Below are 6,291 nucleotides of genomic sequence, written 5' to 3'. Positions count from 1 at the left end.
CCCATGCGGCCGTACGGCCGCAGGTTGTCCACCCCTGGTCTACCGATACAGTTGATTGTTGTACGGTATAGTTCCTTTTTACTACTGTTGCAGTGCTATGTCCATTTGTTTACTCCATTTTTTATATTTTGTTGGATTATAGCAATAACAATTATTCGGTGCGGCGGGACAGCATGACATATGTTTAGAATCCCAATAAATAGGCCAAGTCAGGCGTATAACATCAGTGGCGGCTCGTGACAATATCGGGTGGTGGGGCAAGGGCTGCGAGCGACTTTTATCAACATGACGTCACAATGGCGTTTTCCAACGTAAAAAAGTAACTTTAATATGATGGTCACATGAATTTCCCGACAACAGTGATTTTAACGTAGGTGCCGCGAGAGGTTTGCCGGTGAGCCGTGACTTGAAGTGTGGTAACAAATGTTTTATTCATTTTTTTTTAATCAAAGGATTATTTTACATTATGTACGTGAACTAAGAATCGTCCCTATGCCACGAATCAATTATCAGGTCATCCTTAGTAGCATGCGTTATGATTTCATGGTAGAGTTAGAGATTACGCAAATCGATAGGCCGTCCGAAAGTGTTTCGTACAAGATCCTGGTGTGTTACGACCACTGAGCTGGTGGTTACGAGTTACGACCAGGTGATAGGCAACAAAAGCGGAGGTACCCGGCGCACGATTGGATCAATGGACTGGACAATTTCTATCATCATCATCATTGGTTTATTAGCAATTTTATCAGTTCAATACACCACAAAAATGCGATACAATGAAAAAGACAGGAATATGTCGAAGCGACAAGGAGTAGTCTTCTAGACCTTTAATTTTCGCTCTAAAGGCAACTGCGTAAACTAGCCTACGTACGGAGCAAAGATTCAATACGATTCATGTTCGCACTTGACTTGACCAGACTAATTCCAATGACTAGAACTCGAGAGATTGCGTAAGCCTAACTGCAAAGGTCAACGACTTCGGACACATACGCAATTGTTATCTCATAGATTGGGCCTGTCATATTGAATCCAGAACATCAATTTGAATGGTCTTTGAAGAACTAAGGACAGCAGCCTCGGAACTTCGGTCTCGGAACAACATAGTACATTTTGGCCTTGAAACTGGAGATTGTGACGCAACACATACGGCTTACTGTCTGCTGCCAAATCGCCGTTGGAAAATATATTAATCAATAAATACATGAATGAAAGCCGTAAACTTAGCATACTGTTACATGAAATCATCGAGAAGTAGCATTCGCAATCTCATAACCCATTCCGGCATCGTACACTGTCAAAATCAATACAAACAGACGAACACCGAACTTTGAGTAAAATAGATCGAGGAATAGGCTGATCGAATGATCAGCTGTTAGCCGACATCGAAAATGAAATAGCTATCGCATTTGACAGGGGATTGTAAGCAAACGGTTTGAAGGCCACAATTTCACAGTGAAATGCACATTGGCGAACATAAAATTATGTGAATATTTGAATGCAAAACGAGAATCTTAGTTAGCTGTTTCATGCGATCATCGAGATATACCATTGGAAATATCATCACCGATCTCGTTATGGAACGCAGACTAGATTAAGACAGACAGACACCGGCTTTTCCGTGAGATCCGCAATGATGTAGGTAGGCTAAGTATCAGATCAGCGCGCATCTCTACCATACTCGACCTCGAAAACGAAATAACTGCCTCAATCATTGAGCGTCAACTTTAAGACTTGGCACCGCGTTCGATACTAAAATCAAGACATACCGTGCAAAAGCTCATGACAGATCTAGGTATGGAACATCGTTAAAATCAATAGAGACCAATAACGGCTTTTGCGTAAATCTGTTAGCGATAAATGAAGAGTCAGCTCTCACTCGACTTTGGAAACGAAATTACCACCCACATAGTTCAGTGACAAACTTAAAACTTATTACAGCGGTCGATACTAACATTAGGACTTACTGTGCCAAATATCATGACCGATCTCGGTATGGAACATCGTCAAAATCAATGGAGACCAATACCGGCTTTTGAGTAAAATCTGTTTGCTGTACAATGTACATGATAGATCAGCACACACTGAACTTCGGAAACGAAATTACCACCCTTATTTTTGAGTAGCAAGCCTGAAACTTGGAGCAGTGCTAAATACTACCTTCACGACATATCGTACCAAGTTTCAAGAATTATCATGGTGCGAAACACCGTCAAAATCGACATATACCAGCAAAGGTCGAGTCAACGCATATCACGGTAACCGAGTTCAGATATAGATACGATTGTTACATCACACCTTAAGGGCGACAGGCATAGTTGCCCCACTTGCTCGGCCATTTTACGAATAGGAGAGAGTAAATCACCGTTTCTTTATTGTGCGCGGCTTTGAGAGAATAGATAGTGAAAGTATAGAAATTAAACATGGAACGGCAACGACCGATTTTGCAGCTTCGTTCCGCTTCGCCGAGGCTGGAGTGGAGAATTGTTTTGCGTAAGCGACTGTAGGATTTCTGGCAATCCAAAAGCTATCTTCCCGAGCGCAGAAATTACTGAATCTGGTCTTGATTGAAAGCTACTGTTACACCGATTCCGAAAATATAAATTATAATATTGATCAGGCACTGATCCACCTAGAATCTGTCCTCCAAGTCTGAAATATCGGCATTGTTCAGAACAATCGGGCAACCGCAACACAATGGCCATAACAATGACCCGTTACGACCCTCCGATTGTTCGAACAATGCCGTTATTCAGACTTGGAGGACGGATTGTAGGTGGATCAGTGCTTGATCATTATTTTAATTTATATTTTCGGAATCGGTGCAACAGTAGCTGTCGATCAAGACCAGATTCAGTAATTTCTGCGCTCGGGAAGATAGCTTTTGGATTGCCAGAAATCCTACAGTCGCTTACGGAAAACTATTCTCTACTCCAGCCTCGGCGAAGCGGAACGAGGCTGCAAAATCGGTCGTTGCCGTTCCATGTTTAATTTCTATAGTGAAAGCTTGTTATGAGCGCTACCGGGGCAAGCCCCGGCTAGGCATTCACAAAGCGAAAACACAGAAGAGAATTCGATTTTCGCAGAGACTTCGCTATGTATGGGCATTTGTTAGCGAAAGCACAAGAATAATGCGGGTTTCGCCGTGATCTCGGTATATACTGATTGCTGTGCGTCTATAAATGGTTAAATTGTTATTGAACAGAATTTTAGGTGGGGCAATGCCCCAGTTGCCCTATAGGACGAGCCGCCACTGTATAACATCGATGCGGCTTGTCTGCAAACGCGGGGGCGGAGGGATTGGTTCATCATTTTTTACCTTTATCAGCTTTTCATCATAAATACCACGAGATTTTACAAACTGCATATGGAGAGTATGAAGAAATATGGAATATGGAAGAAATGCACAGCAACATCACGTCGGAGAATATGTATAAAGCGAACATACCAAAGACTTATAATCCGGGTGCTAATCCGAAGGTGTAAATAGAAGTTGAATTTGTTTTTCAAATTCCTGTCTCCTCGTTAGTTACGCAGTCTAAGAAGAATTGGTCAACATTGATGGAATGCGGTTATGACTTGTAAATGGATTTTAGCAACCTTGTCTATCTTGAATAGTCCCAAATAGATTTACTACCCAGACCAACGGTCCTAACCTGGAGGATCGAGACATTCATTTGATGGGGCGTACGAAAATAGCAGGTAATTGTCGAAAGGAAAAAACGAGTGGAAAACTGGTTTACACCATTTACACCAGGCCAATATTTCTTATTTTTGATTCCGTAGCTGCCGACTATAGCACGGCTCATTTCCAGGCTTTTCGAGACACTGTTTACGCGGATGAGCTCAATTGATTGCCGGCCATTTTCAACCACGGCGTCCTTGTTATCAATAATTATTTGATAATAAATATCAACTGCGGTTGACTCTTTAACCAATCCCAGTTTGGTAGACATGTCTCCGATTCGGCCCAGATGCTGTTCGAATCAGATGACAAATTCTGACCAACTACTTGAGTGGTTTTCGAATTTTATAAGTGATATATCATGCCGACAAAGCAAACGCGGATTGGTGATTTTGCTGAATAATAGGCTTTTACCTCACAGTACACGAGTGTACCAATGTCCCCACTGAATCTGTTGGAATGAAGCTTCAGCTCGCAAATGAAAGTTTATTGGCAAGTCAATTATAACGTGTCCCTTCAGCATTAATTGATGACGCCATCGCTGTACCATTTCCTTTCGCGAAAACTTGTATATGCGATACGTAATTTTCCATTTTTGTGAATAGTTACTCGTGATGCTAACGAGAAACAAAAACATGCTTTTCCGTCGGTATTGATGGGTAACGAGAACTGGGATAGTGATTTCAATTGAGTGCCAACTGGGAGAATGTTAGGAAATGGTGATTGCACAAAACAGATTAATTGGAGTAGGCTACATATTTGACATATTACCTATACTTCGAACTAATGTTATGCATGTTTTCTGGATGAAGTGCCAGATTCTACAACTTATATTATTCCTCATTCTCGTGTTATCAACCCTTGCGTTTGCAGACGTGTAGCACCCAATAATATGCATGGAAACATTGCTGAAATTGTTCAATAGTCAATTACAAATGCATTGCTACCTATATCTCTTGATCATGACGCGCAAACACGGAGAACAAGTGACATGAAAAATATAGATTGAATGATAGATACTACACACCATGCGTTAGGTGTGAATAATGCCATGTACTCAGCATTTATTGCGCTCACACAGGATTTCCTTGTTACAATGAGCGCATATGATGATATCAGGTGATTTGAGGAGATTGGCACCAATAATTATATTTCTTATGCCTCAAAATTATCAGTGTGCCCGCTTTTACAATGTATCAACGCATACGATCTGATTTAACGCAATAACTTGGAATAGTAAGGAATGTTTGCCCACTTCTGAGGGTATTGGCAGATGAAAGCAGCCTTTCGATACTCCCGCCTCAAATGAGAGCTTTTGAAAAGCAACAAAACTCATACGCTTGATGATTTGTGACTAATGAGCGAATCAGATTTTGGATTTAGATCTTATCTGCGAAACTTGCAACGCCACAGGTTTTGTTCATCAGCACTGATCCAAAATACGAGCCCATAATTATTTCATTTCGCGGGATTTGATAATTGTGATTTTGATCAGATACATTCTTCGTTCGGAGATAATTAAATGTGCTTTATTACAATAAACACCATTATCTCTCACATTTATTTCTACACTTTGCTACTACATATAAATTTATTATGTTCAAAGCCAAGATGGGTGCATGAGTGTAAGAATATTATGTATTATTCCCCATGTGACGGATGCACAATCGAGCCTGCCGAAAGTTAATTTTTCACTGGTTCACATTTTCAGGCAATTGATTTTGTTTAAGTCGCCAACACTGAGTTTTGCTGCAATGCCTTGGCTCAAGTTTACAGACCTGGGAGGTTTAGGGTGTGGAATGTTACTTATTTTGTGTATTATCGCTTTTTTGTGTGGCTTTCTACGGAAGTTTATTTCCGCATTGCGCTATTTTCTGGATGCGTACCGACAAAAATGTAATTGCCGTCCGTGAAAAGGGAGAATACCAAAGTTGTCGGCTATGCAGTAGATAACAGCGAAATGCTGTCATTTCGGTGTCAAACCTATAAAGAATATAAAAATGTAAGCATGATCGATTGAATAACGAAGATAGAATCAGAACAAGCGGACACCCTGCAAATCTTAAACTGATGGGTTATACAACGACATCATACCCTAGTAATTCTGAAAATAATAAATGTAACTTTTTACAGCAACTTATGCTAAAATCTGCAACTTTCTCAAGTTTTTAGTACAACAAAAACCTGCCCAGCTGATTACTGAAGAAAGGTCAGCACTTACGCTCAGATCCACTCACGGCCTATATGAGTAACCTACAACAAAAACAAATCATGTCCGTAAAGTTAGGGCCCTTTGCTATTCTGATACATGCGTGATGCAATAATTCACACACTGTGTTCTCGTGTTAGCAATTGAATAACCACACCGGTATATAATGTATGTCATTCAAACGATGCAAATCCATTCTGAACTTAAATATTATGCATTGATGGAATAAATGTACACGTTGGACTGTGTGCCTTCTGTTCCAAACGTGCAACAGTGTCAGAAGCAAGGTGATCTACATTACGAAAATAAAATCTCTTGATGAAGTACCATCACACTGTAAACTTAAATCCTGCATTCCACTTATCACCCCCATAAAGGGTACATATCAGGTGAACGCAAA

The sequence above is a fragment of the Botryllus schlosseri genome, chromosome 7 (assembly GCF_051294905.1).
Source record: "Botryllus schlosseri isolate E-star chromosome 7, Bs_hap1, whole genome shotgun sequence".
Classification (NCBI taxonomy): domain Eukaryota; kingdom Metazoa; phylum Chordata; class Ascidiacea; order Stolidobranchia; family Styelidae; genus Botryllus; species Botryllus schlosseri.
The sequence above is the reverse complement of the archived record's forward strand: the minus strand, read 5'-3'. Positions refer to the sequence as shown.